Source organism: Ambystoma mexicanum, chromosome 2p, assembly GCF_040938575.1.
Source record: "Ambystoma mexicanum isolate Mex_15411 chromosome 2p, UKY_AmexF1_1, whole genome shotgun sequence".
NCBI lineage: Eukaryota > Metazoa > Chordata > Amphibia > Caudata > Ambystomatidae > Ambystoma > Ambystoma mexicanum.
This window is the reverse complement of record NC_090923.1, coordinates 1,231,643,565-1,231,666,856: the sequence shown is the minus strand read 5'-3', so window position 1 is coordinate 1,231,666,856 and position 23,292 is coordinate 1,231,643,565. Positions and strand designations below refer to the sequence as shown.

The 23,292-nt window shown below is 47.1% G+C and overlaps 1 long non-coding RNA gene across 2 annotated transcripts in view; it reads left to right on the top strand.

Moving 5' to 3' along the window:
• The window catches only part of LOC138567376 (uncharacterized), a 119,553-nt gene extending 97,683 nt beyond the window's left edge, over positions 1-21,870 (top strand). The window contains exons 3-4 of one of the 2 annotated variants that reach the window (XR_011302186.1): positions 13,847-14,077; positions 20,111-21,870. This is a non-coding gene — a long non-coding RNA (uncharacterized lncRNA). Of the gene's footprint in view, positions 1-13,846; positions 14,092-20,110 lie in introns of both variants that reach the window. The other variant, XR_011302187.1, reaches the window with a different exon arrangement.
• The last annotated feature ends 1,422 nt before the right edge of the window (positions 21,871-23,292 follow it).

Below are 23,292 nucleotides of genomic sequence, written 5' to 3'. Positions count from 1 at the left end.
ATCCTGTAGCATGCGCTTTGCCAAGATGTTTGCGAGCTGTCGCTGCTGCGTCTGTAAAGCAGAGTGAGGGAATGGTCCTAGGCCATCCTCTAACCCTGATGGTGCCTCACTCTGTAGATGTTCTATTGAACAGAACTCAAATGCAACACCTCACTTCCGCACGGTTGACGAGATATGAATTGATCTTGTTTGCTCCTCACATACACATTAAGAGGTGTTGTGTTCTTAATCCGGCTGAACTCTTACCTTTCCCGAAAGGTACTGCTTGCAGTGACGAAGAGTCACATGATTGTTTGTACACTACCGAACAAGAGACAAAGGGTAGAATTGATCTAAAAGACACTCCTTTGAATAATCCACAAGGGAGCTGTTTTGTGATGGCTCCTGCTTCAAACTTCCGGATGGTACATCCACAGCTGCTTATGCAATCACCACATTAAGTACGGTCGTGGAAACCAAGAGAATCATGCATAACTCTGTGCAGGCCGCAGAGATTATAGCATTGACCCGAGCTTGTGAACTTTCCGAAGGGCTTACTGTGAATATATATACTGACAGTCAGTATGCCTTTGGGGTGGTTCACAACTTTGGTAGACTTTGGTCAGAAAGAGGGTTCTTAACTTCACACGGTACAAATATCCAGCATGGCTCCCTATTAGTACAACTGCTCTCAGCATTTGCACTTCCCACTCAGTTAACTGTCGTAAAATGTGAAGCACATCAAAAGATTGTAGATGATATAGGAAAAGGGAACGCTTTCGCTGATCAGATAGCTAAACAGACTGCCACCGATTTTCCTATGGATGTATACCTTTCAAGGGAGACTGCAAATGCCTATGTAAGGGATGAGGGTGTTGACTCTAAAGGACATCCAAGTCGATATCAACAATGCTTGACGCTAGGGGCGAATCAACAGGGTTATCCGTTATATCGTCCACCCCACTCGAACCCTGAGAGTCTTTAAGCTTCCCTTCCTCCTCACCTGATGATGATGATGAGAAATCCAACTTCTTTCTGCGGGATCGATTAATAGGGGTCCTCCTCTTCTTGTGTAGATAAGGTCGGCCTCGGGAGGAAGCCACCGTGACCCTTTGGGAACGACTCAATGGTGACTCCCCCCCGCGACAGACAAGCGGGCAAGGGGAAAAGCCTTGCGGCACAAAAACCCCTTCGGAGCGTAGGAAGCCGATGAAACAGAACTAGATGAGGATCTGAATCAGCTGAATTTGGAGACCGGCGAACCCGGCGGGTATGGGCTCCGCAAGGTATGTTGAGAGAACGGAACAGAAGGAAAGCAATGGGGGGAGGAGGAGAGCCAGGGAGAAAGAGAGATACTCAAGAGAGGCAAAGGTAAGAGAAAAGAGGAACGAACCAACCCAGTGCCCCAAGGAAGAAAAGGGTGCAAAGAGAGGAGAGAGAACGAACGGGATGAGAGTGGCAACAGGGGAGAAAAGGACAGAGGCGGAACACTGCCAAGCGAGTAAACTACGGAGCGCTAGCAACAATGAGGAATCACAAGTTGCAACGCGCCGAACCGCCGAGCGTAAACGGGTAAATACACTCGGCGGCGGCCATGATGGAAAAGACTAGATCGCTAACGACGTTTGGGAGCACAACGTGGCGGCACAGTCTGACGACCGCCATGTTTCCACCTCTTCCACAAATGCCAGGAACTCGCGGTCGTGACAGTATGCCCCCCTCGAAGGCGGGTTCCCCCCGGCTTGCTGGGATGCAATCTATGAAACTGACGTAGTAAACGGGAAGCATGCACATGTGTCCGAGGTTCCCTGGTATCCTCAGATGAAGGATATCCTTTCCAATGAGTAAGATATTCAAGGCGGCCTCTGTGGTATTGAGAATCCCGGATGTGGGAGACCTCGTATTCCTCAGAGGTAGGAGCCGGCAAAGTGTGTAGTTTGGGGGTATTCTGTCTTCTGTTTCCCGATACAAAGGGGCGCAATTGAGAGGTATGAAAGGTCGGATGAATGCGGCTAAGATTCTTTGGCAGCCTCAGGCGATATGCTACTGGATTTATCTTGGATAGGATTTTGAAGGGACCAATGAATTCTGGAGACAGTTTAGAAGGACGTACCCAGCGGGGCAAAAACTTGGTGGACAACATGACCTTGGAACCTCTGTCCCAGTTGGGTACAGGTCACCGGTGTTTATCAGCTTGTAGTTTGTTTCGGGTGTTAGCCCTTAGAAGACTTTGGTTGGCGGTGTTATGGGCTTCCTTTAATTTCGCCAGAGAGGTTTCTAAGGAAGGTATGAGAGTTTCAGACCAGAAGGTGGGTACTATAGATTGAGGATGGTACCCATAGGTACAAAAGAAAGGGCTGATACCAAGTGCGCTGTGTACAGAATTGTTATTGGTGAACTCAGCTGTGGGTAAAAAGGAAACCCAGTTATCCTGTTGTTGGTTGATGAAGTACCTCAAATACTGCTCAAGGGTCCCATTTAATCTTTCTGTCTGACCGTTAGTCTGTGGGTGAAACCCGGAAGAGAGTGCCCTTTCGATACCCAGCAGTTTGCACAAGGCAGTCCAGAATTCTGAGGTGTATTGGCTCCCATGCTCTGACACGATCTTTTTGGGAAGACCATGCAACCTGAAGATATCTTTCATGAAGACTTCCGCCATAAGCGAGGCCGAAGGTAACCTGGGTAAGGGGGAAAAATGAGCCAGTTTCGAGAGAGTCCACTGTCACCATAATACAGGTACAGCCCTAGGAAAGCGGTAGATCTACAATGAAATCAGTAGATATATGCTTCCAAGGGCCTGAAGGAATATATTCTTGTTGGAGCAGGCCAAGAAGACTTTGAGTGGAATGTTTATTTTGCATACAGGACAGACAGGTCTGGATATAAGCCTGGGTATCGGCTCGCATACTGGGCCAATAAAAAGACCTCTGCAGCAATTCCAAAGTTCCTCGTAAGCCTCTATGCCCAGCCACCTTAGAGTCGTGACACCACTGGAGAGCTTGTAATCTGAGATCTTGTGAAGGAAGGATAAGCCTCCCTCGAGTGAAGTACAGACCGTCCCTCTGATCCACCGGAGTTCTCCCCACGTGCAAGAGTGATTCTTCTGGGGAAAGGGATCTTTCCCTCACTTCTTCCAAGAAAGATGATACAGCGGATATGATCTTGATATGAGGAAACATGAGCTCTTTCTTATATCCCGGAGAGGTCTCATCTCTGCGAGACAAAGCGTCAGCAACCTGGTTTTGGGTACCAGGTATGTATGTAATAAGAAAATGGAACTGTGCAAAGAAATGTGCCCATCGTGCTTGCCTGGTGTTATAACACTCTTGTAGACGTAGGATCTGTAGGTTTTTGTGATCAGTACGTATCAGGAATGGGTGCAAGCTTCCTTGAAGCAGATGCCTCCATTCTAGACAAGCCAATTTCATAGCTAAGAGTTCTTTTTCTATGACTGAGTAGTTCAGCTGACTAGGGTTCAGAGTCTTGGAAAAATAGGCAATGGGATGTTCTTGGCCCTGATTGGATTGTAGGAGAACGGCGCCTACCGCACCAGCGGAGGCGTCGGTCTCAAGTACAAAAGGTAGCAGTTGGTCAGGCTGTCTTAGAATGGGGCAGAACAGAACCTTCTTTTCAGACAGACGAAACTCTCCTCGGCTTCCTTGGACCAGCGAAAAGGCTTGGAGGATTTCTTTAGTAAGGAGGTGATAGGCAGAGTGAGTCTGGAAAATTCGGGAATAAACTTCCGGTAGAAGTTGGCCAGGCCCAAAAATCTTTTAATCTCCTTGACCTATGAAGGGGAGGGCCAGGCTAGAATGGCTTCGACCTTCTTGGGATCCATGGTGATCCCCTCACTCGACAAAATAAACCCCAGATAGGAGACGGAGGATTTGGCGAAAGCACATTTTTCCGGCTTGACCAACAAATGATGTTGCTGTAGCCTGTGTAATACTTCCTTCACATGTCGGGTATGCTCTTCGGTCTGACGAGAGTAAACAAGAATATCGTCTAAGTAGACTACAGTGTTTTGGCCCAACAGATCAGAAAATATGCGGTCCATAAACCTTTGAAAGATCGAGGGAGCATTGACCAGTCCGAACGGCATAACCTGATATTCAAATAGCCCATAGGGAGTGCGGAAAGCCGTTTTCCATTCGTCGCCGGTCCTGATGCGGAGCAAATGATAAGCATTACGTAGGTCGAGTTTGGAAAAAACAACCGAGCCTTGGACAGCCTCCAGGATCTCCGAGAGGATAGGCATAGGATACCGGTCCTTGATGGTGAGTTGGTTAAGGCCTCTGTAATCGATGCAGGGTCTTAGGTCCTTGGAGTCCTTCTTGGGAATGAAGAAGAGAGATGCTCCTGCTGGTGATCTGGATGGTCGGATAAGTCCGTTGGCTAAGTTGTCATCTAAGTAGCGTCTAAGGACTTCCTTTTCAGACAGGGAAAGGGGATACATCCTGCAGAACGGAACCAGAGCCTGAGGGACTAGGTCTATCCTACAGTCCTCAGGCCGATGAGGAGGAAGTTCCATGGGTTGTTGGTTTTGAAACACACTAGCGTATTCCTGAAGACAGGCTGGGATACAATGGATTGTGCTCCACTCCGGGGCACACACCGTTTTTGACACTTTCGAAAGAGGGTCCTGGAAGGCACTTCTCCTGGCAGTAAGCAGAACGAAAGGTAAGAAGATTCGCAGACCGATCTATGGTAGGGTTGTGTCGTCGGAGCCAACCAATCCCCAATATGACTGGGAAATGAGCTGCGCGGATGATATCGAAGTTCAGTACTTCAGTATGTTGTTGAATGGATACCCGTACCTCCTCTGTGGTGTGGGTGATAAGGCCGGAACATAGGGGGGTACCATCTACACCCTCTACCTTCTGATCTTCCTTCTTGGCTATCCTGCGAAGGCCTACCTTGTCGGCCCACAAGGTGTCCAGGAAGTTCCCTGCTGCTCCACAATCAAGCAGGGCCCAGGGTCTCGATTTCCTTTCCTCTGAATTGAAGCTGGATAGATGCCACCATGAAACGTTGGTCTTCCGAGGGTTGGGCTGAAGTAACAGAAAGAGTTACGTAGGAACTGGGGAAAGCCCCTCGGTAGTCCGTCCTGCCAACTACAGAGGGCATTTGTTTCCCTGACGTCTGGGGGGGTACATCTGGGCAGTCTCTCAAGAGGTGAGTGGGGGAGACACAGTAAAGGCAAAGGTTGCCCTCCCTTCTCCTCTTCTTTTCTTCCGCTGTCAAGAGAGCTCTGGTAGTTCCTATTTGCATAGGTTCTTCCCGGGAGGATGGACGAGTGGCAGGTGAGGAGGTCGAAGGGTGAGTCTCTAGATAAGAACTAGAGTTACGGGTCTTTCTCTTTTCATTCTTCCGTTCAGTCAACCTGAAATCTATCCGTGCAACCGCCTTGATGAGATCTGAGAAAGAATCGGGGCGAGGGATCCTCGCAAGCTCGTCCTTCAGCTCTTCGCGCAAGCCCCTCCTGAAGATGGTGTATTGAGCCTCTTCTTGCCAGCCTGCTTCTGCAGCTAGTCTCTTGAAGGAGATTATGTAAGTGAGTAGGTCAGAACTACCCTGACGAACATACAACAGGTCTTCACTAGCCAGATGAGCGCTTTCAGTGCGAAGAAACGTCTGCTTGAGAAGATCCTTGAATGCTACAAAGTTCTGTAGCACTGGGTTGGACTGGGACACCAATGGGGTAGCCCACGCTAGGGCATTACCAGTCATGTGTGTGATCATAAACCCCACTTTAGTGTGATCGGAGGAAAAGGTGTTCTGTCTGAAAGCGAAATGGATATTACAGGCTTCCAGGAATTCTTTGACTTTTTTATCCAATCCATCGAATTTGCCTGACACTAAAGGCAAAGGGGGTAGATCTGTGACTTGCTGTTCTCTGGCAGTAACTCTGTTGGAGAGCGGTATTGGCAGTCTGAAGAGCTTGAACTTCCAGGTTTAAGTTTAGTACAGCCGCGACCAATTCTTGAAGTTGCTGGGGAGTTGCCATGTCGGTATCTGGGCGTTGCAAGCTATCAACAATGCTTGACGCTAGGGGCGAATCAACAGGGTTATCCGTTATATCGTCCACCCCACTCGAACCCTGAGAGTCTTCAAGCTCCCCTTCCTTCTCACCTGATGATGAGGAGAAATCCAACTTCTTTCCGTGGGATCGATGAATAGGGGTCCTCCTCTTCTTGTGTAGATAAGGTCGGCCTCGGGAGGAAGCCACCGTGACCCTTTGGGAACGACTCAACTGTGACTCCCCCCCCGCGACAGACAAGCGGGCAAGGGGAAAAGCCTTGTGGCACAAAAACCCCTTCGGAGCGTAGGAAGCCGATGAAACAGAACAAGATGAGGATCCAAATCAGCTGAATTTGGAGACCGGTGAACCCGGCGGGTATGGGCTCCGCAAGGTATGTTGAGAGAACGGAACAGAAGGAAAGCAATGGGGGGAGGAGGAGAGCCAGGGAGAAAGAGAGATACTCAAGAGAGGCAAAGGTAAGAGAGAACAGAAAAGAGGAACGAGCCAACCCAGCAACCCAAAGAAAGAAAAGGGTGCAAAGAGAGGAGAGCGAACGAACGGGACGAGAGTGGCAACAGGGGAGAAAAGGACAGAGGCGGAACACCGCCAAGTGAGTAAACTACGGAGCGCTAGCAACAATGAGGAATCAGAAGTTGCAACGCGCCGAACCGCACAGCGTAAACGGGTAAATGCACTCGGCGGCGGCCATGATGGAAAAGACTAGACCGCTAACGATGTTTGGGAGCACAACGTGGCGGCACTGTCTGACGACCGCCATGTTTCCACCTCTTCCATAAACGCCAGGAACTTGCGGTCGTGACAGCCGATGCCACCTTAGAAGAATACAAGAATTGGGCTGAGGGCTTGGGGAAACTGGATGATGATGGGAATTGGGTGGCCATAGTTGAAGGGAAATGGCTACTTCCTGACCCATACATAATGATGATAGTCGTCATGGCCCTACCCATATATGTGCCTGGAAGCTTACAAAAATGTTGGAGAAAGTTTGGGCAAATGACAAAATCTCTAAAATAGCTGAACGTTATGTTCAGAATTGCATGATCTGTTTACAGTGCAATGTGGGAAAGGGAACATCAACTCCTAGGGGAAGTTTTGGCCCAACTTCTGTCCCCTTTGAGGTCATTCACTTTGATTTTATCGAAATGGAACGGTGTAATAACTTGAAATATGTGTTAGTTGTCATCTGTGCTTTCAGCAAATGGGTTGAGGCTTTTCCGGTTAAAGACGCTACACCCATGACTACTGCAAAAACTATGTTAAGAGTACTTCCCTAGGTTTGGGCTACCAAGAGTCATCTGGTCAGACAATGGTCCACATTTTGTCGCTGCTGTATATCTGCAGATATGTGCGGCATTACAAATCGACAAACGGTTCCATTCGGCCAGACACGCTCAGAGTGCCGGATTAGTAGAAAGACACAACGGCATCATCAAGAACAAGCTCGCTAAGACGTGTGCCGCCACCAAACTAAAATGGCCGGACGCCTTACCGATCGTGTTGCTAGCTATGCGTACAACCCCTCAAACTAAGACTGGGCTCTCTCCATTTGAGGTGGTAATGGGGAGACCTGCTAACATCTGGAACCTTCCGAAATGTCGGTCTTTGAAAAATGTCGAAAATGTACTTCTTTCAGATTACTATAGTGAGTTGACTAAAAACCTGTATTTGATTTATCACCAGGTGCGAGAGGCTTTACCTGTACAATACGAGGGCCCAGGTCATAGCATTCGGCCCGGTGACTGGGTGTTGATGAAGGCATTTGAGCGATCCTCTTGCCTTGCACCTCGGTGGCGGGGCCCTTTCCAGTTCCTGCTGGTTACACAGACTGTGGTGCGTGTTGCAGGCAGAAAGAACTGGATCCACGCAACACATGTCAAGAGGATTCCACACCCGATGCCATACGATACAGAAGAAACAGAACCCCTCACCAGTACTGCAGCCAACGACCCCGAAGCAGTAAACAGCAACGAGTGTGCATCGGAGTCTCTCTCTGAGCCTGTGAGGCCTGGGGAATCAGCCATTTTGTGTCCACACTCTCCAAAAGTTTTGTTTCCAGAAACTGTTGCTCCGGATCTTGCATCGTCACTTGCTCTTGATACGTTGCTTCCAACAGGAAGTGATGACATGTTGTTCTCAGATCAATCAGTACCGGGGGCAACGAGGTACAATTTGCGTCCAAGGAAATAGACTTATGGCACGGTTCGTCTGTGCATTCGAAGAAGGAAGGAAAATCATCAAGGGCTTGCTTTTGGCCCAAGTAATTGTTTGAAAAAGGGGATCCTGTTGGCTAGGGTTGTGGAAGGACTAAGAAGTCGCTCGGCCGCGAGGTCGCCAGCAAAAAACATTGGGGTTTTTCATTTGAAGACTACAATGCCTGCAACCGCTACCGCTCGTACAGGACTGATAAATGATCGTGTGACCAGCAGTGAGAATGGACAAAATGTTTGGGCCCCGAAAACGTACTGCTGTCTTTTTATAATGTCAATTGGTTTTATAATAGTAACTGCGTTAGGCCTTTGATGCCTGGAAGAAGTGCATCCTTTTGAAACCTTGTTACCGACTTAAAATGTATCTACTGTTCCTACTCCTTTTGTGCATCTGCATACTCTATCTCCCAGAGACTCTCAGCATAGACAGATACTACAATAATACATTGTTACTTATCATGAATGCTACACATGCCATTTTTAATAAATCCAACTGTTGTGTCTGTTCGCATTTACCGCAACACGGGGATAAGGGGCTAGGTTGGTATATTCACCCTTTACCCTTGACAACTGCTTGTTATGCTTTCCTTAGAGCACTATTATTTGGCTGATGGAACGATAGCATCTCAGGGAACTTTGATGGTACTAATTTGAATAGTTTTGAGAAACGTGTTCTTACGCCCTTGGGATGGTCGCTTTTCGCAAATAGGAGCAAGCTCAATGTTGCTTCTATTAGGCCTTCTGATAGACTGTCTCGTCCTTTTGAATCTTTGATCTCTTTCAAGATGGCTCCTATAGGCAATAAGGATGCCATGCCTCCTTCTTACACTGTTAACCATAGCCCCGATTCAGTTTCTTTCTGCATACAGAGGAATGGTACTCCGTCAATGGGAAATTTTAGAGGTTGTGCCAATGTTGCAAATTTGACTGGGGAAGACAGACCTTTGTATGTAGGCGAACCTGTCTACTTTGTTTGCGGTAATATAGCATTTCCATGGTTACCCAGGGATTGGCAGGGAACTTGCTATTTAGGGATCCTGTTACCCGGGGTATTCATAGCCAGTACTGTAGAGGTTTCAAAGGCTTGTCCACAGCGGGACGAGAATGGTGACACTCCAGCACAGGTTCTGGGAGACGTAGCGAAATCCTTCGTGCCATTTAGGGGACAAATAGTGAACTCTGAAGACATCAGGAGACTAGCAAGAGTACTGGAGAGAACCATCAACCGGACCACGGACATACTCTATAATATGACATTAGAACAGGAAGCAATAAGATTAGTAGCACTTCAGAACCGGGTGGCATCAGATGTCATTCTGGCTGAACGTGGTGGAGTGTGTAAATTGGTAGGGTCTGTTTGCTGTGTTTTCGGGCCAGATTCCTCCCCAACTATTTTCAAGGCAATACAAAATCTGCACGTCCTTAGTTCAGAAGTCTTAGCGCTTGGTTCTGGGACTTCTTGCAATCTTGGGGTTGGAAAGTGTGTTTCGGTCTTATTGATTATTTTGGGAATTCTGTTGTTTCTTTGTTGCTGTATACCGTGTTTACCTAGTATATGTTCGATGCTAGGGGGATGTTGCACACATGCGATGGGTACATTAGGACAAAAGGTATGAGTCCCAGATAAAAACTCCAAAGAATATGTGTTGAAGGAAATCCTGATAACGGATCTAATGGCAATAGATATTTCTGACAGTGATTCAGGGTGTATGGATGTTGAGACGTGTAGTTCGTAAAGTGACCATAAGTAGTTTATAGCCTGGCATAGACCAAAAGGAGGGTTTCTCGAAAGGAAAATCATATCGTGCCTCCAGTATTGTATGAATATATGTATATTGGCCTACGCCAAGCAGCTTATAAGCCACTTCCGAGGAAAACCGCGTTGCAAGTCCTTGACCTTAGATCAGTGAAAGCCGCCATTTTAGGTCTATCCGCCATTTTAGGTTCTCCTCTTTTAAAGTCACCCTGTGTTCTAAGATGGTGGACATTGTCATTTCGAATGTAACATGACCGTCTTGACCTCTGTGAACAAACTAATGTATAATATGCCTGCAGGCCACATGTTGGGGTCATGAACTGAGACCTTGTCCTTCGTTGACCTGTGTGTAGAGGATTACCTGCGCCAATGAAGCGAATCCGCGAGCATATGTTAAACACAATGTATTCAAATACCGAAATATGAACACTTGTTTGACTGCATTGTATAAAACTGTTTGAGAAGGCTCTACGAGAAATCCTAAGACAAACTGTTGCTATTGTAATCTGTTAGCGAATGTATTAAAGGTAAACCCTAAATGCATAGATGTATAAACTCGGCACGAACCCTAGATCCGTGATGCATTAACTTGGAAGTGGGTTGAACATCATGATTTCGAGGGTATAAAAAGTGCGACTATTCTAATGTACAGTCCCACTCACTGAGCAGACCGAACCAAGCTGGAGTTCTCTGTGTTCTACTGAGGGCCGATAGCTATCTGTTGCTTTGTTCTTTGAAACTGTTCAGTATAAAATAAAGATCTTTGTATGTTCCTTTGTAACCCGTGTTTGGTGTATTACCTTTTGAGGTACTCAGTCTTGATATCTTCTTTTTGTTTTCACACCAACTCCAATACCATGGTTTTAGCTGGCCCCGCCTCCAATACCATGGCCCCGCCTCCAATACCATGGTTTTGGTAGGCCCCGCCTCCAATACCATGGTTTTGGTAGGCCCCGCCTCCAATACCATGGTTTTGGTAGGCCCCGCCTCCAGTTCCATGGTTTTGGCTGGCCCCGCCTCCAGTTCCATGGTTTTGGCTGGCCCCGCCTCCAGTTCCATGGTTTTGGCTGGCCCCGCCTCCAGTTCCATGGTTATGGCTGGCCCCGCCTCCAGTTCCATGGTTATGGCTGGCCCCGCCTCCAATACCATGGTTATGGCTGGCCCCGCCTCCAATATCATGGTTTTGGCAGGCCCCGCTTCCAATTCCATGATTTTGGCAATTCCATCGTTTTGGCTGGCCCCGCCTCCAATACCATGGTTTTGGCTGGCCCCGCCTCCAGTTCCATGGTTATGGCTGGCCCCGCCTCCAGTTCCATGGTTATGGCTGGCCCCGCCTCCAATACCATGGTTATGGCTGGCCCCGCCTCCAATATCATGGTTTTGGCAGGCCCCGCTTCCCAATTCCATGGTTTTGGCAATTCCATGGTTTTGGCTGGCCCCGCCTCCAGTGTTTTGGCTGGCCCCGCCTCCAGTTCCATGGTTTTGGCTGGCCCCGCCTCCAGTTCCATGGTTTTGGCTGGCCCCGCCTCCAGTTCCATGGTTTTGGCTGGCCCCGCCTCCAGTTCCATGGTTTTGGCTGGCCCCGCCTCCAGTACCATGGTTTTGGCTGGCCCCGCCTCCAATACCATGGTTTTGGCTGGCCCCACCTCCGATACCATGGTTTTGGCAGGCCCCGCCTCCAATACCATGGTTTTGGCAGGCCCCGCCTCCAATACCATGCTTGTCAGGCTCCAATCTTCAAGCACAGGAGTGGTACGAACCAACCACCCCCTAAGCGGTCTGGGTGCCTGCAAGTTACAGCTTACACAGACCTCCAAGACCCTGGCGGGGAAAGAGGGTTAGGGAATCGTTGGTTGGATAGCTACAGGTTTTCAGGATAACCGGAAAGAGGGTGAGGAGAGGGAAGGTGGATAGGACTGGGGGAGTATGGTTAAACACGATACCAACAAATAAACATGCGCACCAAAACCAGTATACACATTACATGCCCACATTACAGTCTGTCATCAATGAGGCAACAAGAGCAAAAGGACTTATCTGTGGTTTTGAGTGCTGGCGTCCTGCCTGCGCACTCTCAGGTCCGGTCTCGGAGCAGATAATTGCTGCAAAGAGAGTTTTGAGTTATTACCTTGTTTGGTGCATTCAGTGGGTAAATGACATTTCCTCATGCAACCCCCACTCGTCTCCGAGCTGTCACGTACTAGCTCGTATGCCCCCTTGAATGGGTTTAGCCCTGATATGCGGTTAAGCCGCACGTGGCTCCGCAGTAAACACGACTCCACGTGTTAATAAACACACGTAGACTAAATAGAAACGTGCAGCTAGCCACACGTGGCGCAGTGCGACTTCAGTACAAGTCACGCTGCCTTCCCAATCGCGGTTCTCTTAGGTGGCGCACATGGCTAATTGTGCATGTTAATGATATGATATACAGAGCAAGAGGACTCAAGAGTATGGGTTGTGCCCCCTTGCGTGTGCCCCGCTTCGGGTGGGAGATTCCTGGCTGATCGTCTTCTGAATGCGGCTCGCTGGCGATGAAGCGTGTTTCCCAGCATATACTTAAGCTCCCCTGCGCTTGCGGTACTTATCTCAGGCGTATGAGGGGCCCAGTTGAATGCTGGCTGGGGTGTGGCCCCTCGCGTGCGTCCCCTTCCTCGGAGCTCCGGAATACACGTCCTCTTCGCTCGGGAGTATAAGCACAAGCCCCGTGCTGTTATGCGCGCGCATGCTCCACCCAACGTGGGTGGGGTTTTGTAGTTTCTGGCCCAGAGCCTGCTGGGTAGCGTAGTTTGCAGGTCCTTGTTCCTGCAGAGGGGCCACAAAAGCCTTCTATAAGGCCTAATTCGTTTTTGTAGGGGTTTTTTGTGGATCCCCACGCGTGGACCACGTCCACAACTCACTCCAGGCCCCTGACCACACAACCCCAATGCCTGCACCCTGACAGTACTCGCCCCCCCCCCCCCCGCACAGAAGGCTCTGGGTTTAGGTTTGTTTGGTTATTTTGATGAAACGCTTTAATCAAGCTAGGTGCATGCACATTGCAGGCCGGCTCCCAAGACCGGTCCTCAGGGCCATATCCCACCCAATCAATAAAATAATACAAACCATTTTTTCGGTGCTGAGAATTTAGGATTGCTCTAACCTCGTATTCTGGGTGTCCCTGGACTAGTATTGTCGGAATAGAAATAATATTATGCCTCCTATTGTAATAGTTATATGTATATTGGCCTACGCCAAGTTGTCTAAACATCATGCGCGAACAAACTCCACGGCAAGGTCTTGACCTCAGAGAAATCGATGTAAGCCGCCATCTTGAATCAAGCCGCCATTTTAGGTTCTCTTGTTATGTTGAAGTCACCCTGAACATCAAAATGGAGGCCAAATGACATTTCGAATAGATTCTGGCCGTTGTGACCTCCGCACAGCTGAATGATTAATATGCCTGCAGGCTACTTGTCGGGGTCGTGAACTGAGACCTTATCCTACTATTGACCTATATGTAAATGTACTACTTATATCAGCGAAACTAATCAAAAATGCATATATTAAAGGTTGACTTGGCAAGGAACCCTAGACCAGTATTGTATTTCACAGAATGGTTAACCCGCAAGAGGGTTGGCCAAGGGCTGGACAAATTGTATAAATGGCCCGGGTATGCCAATGTGCGGTCTCTCACTGAACACATCGAACCCTCGTTGAAGTTCGTTATGTTATGCTGAGAGCCGAATAGCTATCCTTTTGTCAGTTGACTTGGTAACTGTTGTAGATTGAAATAAAGTACTTGTATGTTTCTTTTGTAACCTGTGTTGGTGTGTTTCCTTTTGGGCTTCCCGGCCTCATATTATTTTTCTGTTTTCACAGTTGGCGCCCGAATAGTTTCCCTCAAGATTGATGCCGGATCATTGAAGGTTGACGCAGGCTATCAAACCGGGATCAGACAGTGTGATACTGCGGGCCCGACCGAACGAGACGCGATACCTCGGCAGCGCTTCACGATCCGATCCTTGGACAATAGTCGTGTGATCTGAAACAGCATCTTGACGAGGGTCCATTTTTGAGGCGGGCAGATTTGTCGAAACCACCAAACACAAGGTAAAATTCGTTAGGTAAGTTCTTTGGTAAACCATATGGTCCTCCTTAGGTTTGGTCGGGTGTAGTCGTGACCCGACTCTTAATTTAACCCTGACAATTTGAATTTGGCGTATTGTATCTGCAGACACAATTATTGACCAGGTAACACCATTTTTTTGTGAAATGCCTGGGAAATTGTCTAGCTGCTTTAGGGCACTGTTCCGCAGCGATCGACAATCTTTGGAATTTAGCCGCCCGGCACCACAGGAGGGGTCGCCGGCGTGTACTATGTACTGTAAGCATGGCATTGGAAGTATAGTATTTAATGATATTTGGCACAGACAAACCAGACATGCTTCCGAATTTCAGTGGCCAATCAATGGTAGTTTCGAGATCCCCCGTATTGAATACCTAGAATTGGTCTTGTTAAAGAAGGCCAGACCTGCAGCATTTGATGTTTTGTAGAATTGGAAAAAAGAAGCGTTGCAGCAGCTTAAAAGTAGGGATAAACATGCACGCCATCATAAAACGAATGCTGAAAAGGCGTTATTGTATGATAAGGAAAAACATTCAGTGTCAGTCAAGAATATGGATAGGGCTTTCTCACTCGGTATCCAGAAAATCTATCCCTCTAAAGATTTTCATGTTTCCGAAGAATTTATTGACAAATTGTTAAATGAACGAAGGCCTGGTGCCTCTGCGCCACCTCCGTATGATCCTCTCCCTGGTGCTCTGCCTATTCCTGCTGTTATTCCTGCTGTTATTCCTGTTCCCCCGTACAACCTATTGTTCCTATTCCTCCAGTTGTTGTTCCTCCACCTACTCTACCACCTCTTCCCCTTGCGCCGATAGTCACACCTCCATTGAATTTGCCCGCACCTCTGCTGCCGAGTGGTTCTGTACCGACTGTAGTTGATCAGGGTGCGGGGTCAAAGATTGTCACTCAAAATACTGTCTCTGCAGAAAAGAAACTGGAATTGTTTGCATGGGTTTAGCATTGTATGGAGAGAGATGATCGAGCTAATGTTTTTTCCACATTATCAAATATGGACAATTTTCCCGAGAAAAATGTTTTTATTGAAGGTTTGGGGACTCATTTATGTGTAATGTGGGGTAGATTACAGAATGCAGATCTCCCACAAGGGTTGAGGGATCTGAATACTCTAGTGCTTTCAAGGGACACTGAGGAGAAAGTACATGGTCAAATTGAGAGGTTATTTGAGTATAGGAGGGACTTCGAAAAATTGCGGGATGAGGATGATGAAAACGACAGTATGTATGTGCAGAAACGATTCCTTCCGTGTCGTAAATCGGCATCTGAGGAAATACAAATCTGTACAAAAGATGCGATTCGATGGATCTTGGATTCATCGATACCACCAGATGAAGTGTATGACACGTATAGTCAGTATACAGTAGAAATGCAGAGGAAGGTGATTCAGGTAATGGTGCAGTACCTGCAGGATGAATGTGTAAGGAAGAAGGTTAGTTGTCCTACAGAGTTATAGGGTATTTGTAAGAGGGCTTTTTCGCCCGACACTTCTTCGACTGCCTTAGCGCTCAACCTGGCTCTGTTGCTTAGTAAGGGATCGGAATTACCTACATCTCAGTTGCCTATGAGAGAGGTTCCTCCGACATTTGTCCCAAAGGTTGAAATTGCGGCTGATCCTGCAAATAATATAGTTGCTGTGAACATTCTTGCACATTATGTATCACAGTTTGTTCACGTCCCATTTTCGCGACAGGAAGTGAACACTATTAGACAATCAATTCCTGATATTAGGAAAAATCCGACAGGATTCTACAAAGAGATAGAGTCCGTGTTGCAGTCCTCTGTGTTCACCCTAAGTGATATTGACTTGTTATTCCCTGTACTCCTGCCCGTAGATTTATGGAAGCAGGTTCGAACAATAGATGATGTGCATGGGTTGGGAGATACGTGGGCTAACATAACTAGGCTTGATGGGGAAAGACCAGCTGGTGAGAAACCACCTCAGGTAATACTCACTTTGCCTGATAGAATTGTTGCAAAATTGAAAACCATAATTCCTGAGAAAAGAATTATTTGGGACAAGCTTACGGCCTGTGTTCAAGGAAAATCTGAGGGTGCCACCGAATTCTTTAATCGATTCTAACAGGTATTCTCTGACTTAAGTGGACAGGACTTGGGCACAGAGTCTGGGAAAAGGTTGTTTGTGGACAAATTTGTGCGTGGATTGCTGCCTGACATCCAGTCACAGAATATGTCCTCTGAGAGCGCTTGGCAGGCAAAATACCAATCCGAAGTTTTGCACATGGCTCAGTATTACGAGAACCGTGTCAATAATGAAAAAGATAGAGTCGAGGAGAGGAGATTTGAAGACTAAAGTATTGTTACAGCAAATTGTTAGAAATCCCAGAGGAGGTAATTCACAGACCAGAGGTCAGTATGTTCCGCAAGGGAACGTCCGCTTGGGTCCTGTGAATATTAACAATGTGCCTATTGTCGCCAGGAAGGTCATTGGCGTGCACAGTGCCCCGTCCTTCGACAGAGGTCAAACAACACATTTGGGAGTATGGGTAGACGACCTAGAGGTCGCCTCGGAGTGGGGGGCCCTGATAGAGGTCAGTTCTCACAAGATCCTCAGCAACCTTTTTCACGGGATAATCAGACTTCGAGTGTGGACACAAAAAACATATTTGATCACCCTTCTGCCGCCTACCTTTCTGAAGAGCTTCCTTTCGACGACATTTTGTTTCGTTAGGATTGCCCGAAGCAGGGTTTGGAACCTTCATCTATTCCCGTTAGTCAAAAAGGTCCCTACGTTGAACTACTAGTGGGGAATAGGAAACATCAGTTTTTGATACACTGGAGCACAGAAGTGCTCCATTGATCATTCTCGGGTTCCAAACATTCCACTTTCAGGGCAAACTAATGTTTCTGTAGGGTTTTCTGGCACGCCAGTTGTTTGTCCGGTTTCTTCGCCGGTGCCTGTTTCTTTGGGTCCCTTTACGGACCACTGTCCATTCCTCTTGACTTCAAACTGTGGAGAGAATTTGCTGGGGTTAAATCTGTTAAAGAAATTAAATGCAGTGATTCATTGTTCCTCTGACGGAGTGCGACTGACGATTTCACCACAGCAACTTCCCAGTTCTCAGTTTCTGACTCGACCATTGCCTCCTGAATTTAGTGTTGTCCCGGAATGTTTGTGGGCAGTTGACGATAATGATGTCGGGGTTTTACAGATTGAACCTGTTAAAATAGTTTTGAAACATGGAGTTAAACTACCACGCATTCCGCAATATAAAATCTCAGTTGAGGGCGAGTGTGCTTTGAAGTGCATTGTTTCCGATTTTGTGCATCGAGGGGTGATTGAGGAGATTGCAGGTAGTTTATGTAACAGTCCGATTTTACCCGTGTACAAGAAAGGCGACAATGCAATCCCATTCCGTTTCATAATTGATCTACGCGCTATTAATAAAATTGTCGCTCCACAATTTCCAATTGTGCCTGATGTGACAACGATATTAACCATCATCCCTGCTACAGCTACTCACTTTAGTGTTGTGGATCTGAAGAATGCTTTCTTCAGTATTCCTATACACAAGGATAGTAGATATTTGTTTGCGTTCACCTTGGGGGGACGCTCGTTCACATTTACTCGTGCACCTCAAGGTTATACTGAAAGTCCGAGCATTTATAGTAGGGCTTTGAAAGAGCAGCTTGACACCCTTGAATTGCCATCTACTTGTACACTGCTTCAGTATGTCGATGACTTGCTTTTAGCAGCAGATTCTGAAAGTGCTTGTAAAGAAGGCACTGTGTTGTTGCTTATTCATTTGGCTGAACATGGTCATAAAGCTTCGCTTAAGAAATTTCAATATTGTCAGGAGGTCACCTATCTAGGCTATCTCCTGTCAAAGGAGGGGAGAAGATTGACACCTGAAAGAATAAAACACATTTCTGGCATGTCTGTCCCAAATACACAGAAGGAAGTCAGAGCCTTAATAGGTATGGCTTCTTACTGCAGGCTGTGGATCCCGAACTTTTCACTAGTGATAAAACCAATGTTGGCCTTGACGAAGAAGGGCATTTCTTCACCGCTGCCATGGAAGTCGGAACATCAACGATCATTTGAGCTTCTCAAAACCGGGTTATGCTCTGCACCGGTTCTGGGTACTCCAAATTACAATAAGGCCTTTGTGTTGTTTGTACATGAGTGTGATGGATGTGCTTTGGCTGTATTAACACAGGAACACGGAGGGGAAGAATAGACCGTGCGGCTACTACTCTTCCGCCCTTGATCCTGTCGCATGCGCTTTGCCAAAATGTTTGCGAGCCGTCGCTGCTGCTGCCGCGTCTGTAAAACAGAGTGAGGGAATGGTCCTAGGCCATGATTTAACCCTAATGGTACCTCACTCTGTAGATGTCCTATTGAATAAAACCCAAACACAGCACCTCACATCTGCACGGCTGACGAGGTATGAATTGACTTTGTTTGCCCCTCACATTCAAATTAGGAGGTGTTGTGTTCTTAATCCGGCTGAACTCCTACCTTTCCCGCAAAATACTGTTTGCAGTGACGAAGAATCACATGACTGCCTGTATACTACTGAACAGGAAACAAAGAGCAGGATAGACCTTATAGATACTCCTTTGGATAATGCGGAAGGGGAGCTGTTTTGTGATGGTTCCTGCTTCAAACTTCCGGATGGTACATCTACAGCTGCTTATGCAGTCACTACATTGAGTACGGTTGTTGAAACTAAGAGAATTCCGCACAACTCCGCGCAGGCCGCAGAGATTATAGCGTTGACCCGAGCTTATGAACTCTCCGAAGGGCGTACAGTGAATATATATACTGATAGCCAGTATGCCTTTGGGGTGGCTCACAACTTTGGGAGGCTCTGATCGGAAAGAGGGTTCCTAACCTCACATGGGACCAAGATTCAGCATGGCCCCCTGATAGTGCAATTGCTCTCGGCACTCGCGCTCCCTAGTCAGTTAGCGATCATGAAATGCGCAGCGCATCGTAAGGTCATAGATGGTGTGGGGAAAGGGAACGCTTTTGCTGACCAGATAGCCAGGCAAATGGCCACAGACCTTAGCACAGACATGTATGCTCTAAGAGAAACAAGAGATGTCTATGTAATGGATGAGGGTAGTGGGTCTGTACGAGATATCCAAGCTGATGCCACAATAGAAGAGTCTAAAAAGTGGGCCGAAGGGATGGGGAAACTAGATGAAGATGGGTGTTGGGTGTACACATCTGAAGGAAAACGGTTGCTCCCTAATTCATATGTGCTGACGATGGTTACGATGGCGCATGGTCCTACGCATGTGTGTGCTCAGCAGATCACGAAAATGTTAGAAAAAGTCTGGGTAAATGATAAAATATTGAAACTCGCTCAGCATTATGTCCAAAATTGCATGATTTGCTTGCAGCACAATGTGGGGAAGGTAACAGCAACTCCAAGGGGTAGTTTTGGGCCTCCTTCTGTCCCCTTCGAGGTCATCCACTTTGATTTTATTGAGATGGAACGGTGTAACAATCTAAAATACGTCCTTGTGATCATTTGTGCCTTTAGTAAATGGGTTGAAGCTTTCCCCGTTAAGGATGCTACTGCCATGACCACTGCGAAGACTATGGTAAAGGAGTTCTTCCCACGATTTGGGTTGCCGAGAGTCATTTGGTCGGGCAACTGTCCACATTTTGTTGCAGCAGTAATCTTGCAGATATGCACAGCATTACACATCGAAAAACGATTTCATTCGGCTAGACATCCTCAAAGCGCTGGGTTGGTAGAGAGACATAACGGTATCCCAAAGAATAAGCTGGCTAAAACATGCGCCGGCACCAAACTGAAATGGCCGGACGCCTTACCTATTGTGTTGTTAGCCATGCTACCACACCTAAAGCTAAAACTGGGCTCTCTCCATTCGAGGTGGTGATGGGGAGGCCTGCTAATATTTGGGGTCTTCCAAAGCCTAAAGCGCTGAGAGATGTTGAAAATGTATTGCTTGCAGACTACTGTAACCAGTTGACTAAAAATCTGTATTTCATTTATCATCAGGTTCGATCAGCTTTACCTGTACGGTTTACGGGCCCAGGACACAATATTCAGCCTGGAAGTTGGGTCCTGGTGAAGGCCTACGAAAGGTCTTCCTGCCTCGCCCCTCGCTGGCGGGGACCCTACCAGGTGCTGTTGGTCACCCAGACAATAGTGCGGGTGGCTGGAAAGAAGCATTGGATCCGCGCGACGCATGTCAAGAAACTTTCTCACCCGATGCCACACGTTACAGAAGAAGCAGAACCCCTTGCTGATGCTACAATCTCTGATCCTGGAGTAGCAAATTGCGCTGTGAGTATGTCGGAGAATCTCTCTGAGCCCGTGGAGCTTGGGGAACCGTCCATTTTGTCTCCGCACTCTTCGGAAAAGTCACTTCCGGAAAAACGTTGTTTCAAGTTCTGCGACTTCTGTCCCCTCTGTTACGTTGCTTCCCTCAGGAAGTGACGTTACCTTATTTCCGGATCAAGCAGTACCGGGAACCACCAGGTACGACCTTCGACGAAGAAAATAGAACTACGGCACGGGTTTTGCCAGTGCATCTGGAAAAGAAAAGTCATTGAGAGTTTTTGTTCTTACAAAGGAAAATTAAAAAAAAAAAAAGGGATTCTGCTGGCTAGGGTTGGGGAAGGACTAAGAAGTCGCGCGACCGTAGTGTCGCCAGCAACGAACATTGGGGTCGTCGATTGAAAAACTACGATGTCTGCCACCTCCACCGCTACTGCTCGTATTGGACTTGTAAATAAGGGGTGACCAACTCGGACAATGAACAATGTGCCTGGGCCCCGAAAACGTATTGCTGTGTTGTGATGATAATAATTGGGATTTGTATAGTCACTGCTTTGGGACTCTGGTACTTTGAAGAAATGTATCCTCTAGAGCCTCTGTTACCAATTGAAATTGTACCTACTGCTCTGACTCCCTCTGGACACCTTCATACTTTGTCACCTAGGGACTCCCAGCATAGACGAAAGTATCACAATAACACTTTAATGATAATAATGAATTTGACGCATGCCATTTTTAATAAGAGCAACTGCTGGATCTGCACCCATTTACCGCAACATGGGAGCAAGGGGCTAGGATGGTATATTCACCCTTTACCTTTAACGACTGCTTGCTATGCCTCTCTTAGAGCACTATTCTTTGGCCGTTGGAATGATAGCATCTCAGGGAACTTTGATGGAAATAATTTAAATGATTTTGAGAAACGTGTATTGACTCCCCTGGGATGCTCGCTTTTTGCAAATAGAAGTAAGCCTAATGTTGCTTCTATTAGGCCATCTGGCCACCATTTTAGGTTCCCTTGTTATGTAGAAGTCACCCTGAACATCAAAATGGAGGCCAAATGACATTTCGAATAGATTCTGGCCGTTGTGACCTCCGCACAGCTGAATGATTAATATGCCTGCAGGCTACTTGTCGGGGTCGTGAACTGAGACCTTGTCCTACTGTTGACCTATATGTAAATGTACTACTTATATCAGCGAAACTAATCAAAAATGCATATATTAAAGGTTGACCTGGCAAGGAACCCTAGACCAGTATTGTATTTCACAGAATGGTTAACCCGCAAGAGGGTTGGCCAAGGGCTGGACAAATTGTATAAATTGCCCGGGTATTCCAATGTGCGGTCTCTCACTGAACACATCGAACCCTCGTTGAAGTTTGTTATGTTATACTGAGAGCCGAATAGCTATCCGTTTGTCAGTTGACTTGGTAACTGTTGTAGCTTGAAATAAAGTACTTGTATGTTTCTTTTGTAACCTGTGTTGGTGTGTTTCCTTTTGGGCTTCCCGGCCTCATATTTTTCTGTTTTCACAGTATTGGAGGTGGCTTTCAGTAGGGACAGTGGAGGGTGCTGGTTTTAATAAAGACACATGAAAGGTGGGGTGAATCTTCATTTGTTTTGGCAAGGCTAGCTTTACTGCCACCGGATTAATCACTGCAGAGATGGTAAAGGGACCCAGATATCGTGGTTGCAATTTACATGGACCGGACATTCGAATATTGCGTGTGGATAACCAAACGCGATCCCCTTGTTTATATGGAGGGCTTGTCCTCTTTTCAAATCGGCTTAATGTTTGTATGATTGCTTTGCAGCATCCAAATTCTTTTGTATACTAGACCAGACTTGTTTCGCATAAACATGTTGCCCCCTGAGTGTGGTTATATCTTCCAGGGACGGACTGGGAGCTGTGGGCAAAACCCTAGGGTGGAAACCATAGACTCCAAAAAATGGGGTATGTTTTGTGGAACTATGAAGAGCGGTATTGTATGCGATGTCTGCTAGCCATACATACTGCACCCATGATGTTTCGGTGTCTGCAGTATAGCAGCGCAGATACTGCTCCAGGCCCTGGTTTAACCTCTCGGTTTGTCCATCGGTTTCTGGGTGGTATCCCGAGGATAAATTTACTTCCATACCGATTAACTGGCAAAAAGCGTGCCAGAAGCGAGAGGTGAATTGTGGGCCGCGATCAGTAATTACTCGTGTTGGAAGGCCATGCAGCCGCACTACATTTTGTAAGAACAGTTCTGCTAATTCCCCAGCTGTGGGTACACCTTTACATGGAACAAAGTGACACATTTTTGTGAGTGAGTCAACCACTACCAGAATGGAAGTGAATATTTGGACATGTGGTAGGTCCACAATTAAATCCATGGTAACGGTGTGCCACGGGGTAGGAGGAGTTGGTAAGGGTTGTAGTAACCCCGCCGGTTTGTGATGGCTGGACTTTTGCCTCCCACAAACGTTGCATTATGTCACGTATTTGCGCACATCCCGAAACAATGTAGGCCACCAAAAATGCCGAGCCACATTCCGTTGGGTTTTAGCTACACCTGGGTGGCCTGCGGTAGTGGCATCATGGCACCATTGCATAACTTCCTTTCGAAGCACTTCTGTGGGCAGATATAATGCTTTCGCATTATAAGAGAGACCATTCACCAAAGAATGTTGCAATCCCTTCCCACACCAATCTTGCAACTCTTGTGTAGTCATGGCTGCTTGTACATCTTCAAATATATTAGGGCGTCCGACTACCCCAATAATTTGCGGAGGGGGCACAATAGGCCGACTTTCTATAGTTTCCTTATCGTCAGAATCAGGGTATCGAGACAAGATATCTGCTTTCTTATTATCTGCTCCTGGCCGATAGGTAGTAAAATCATAATCGGCAAAGAAG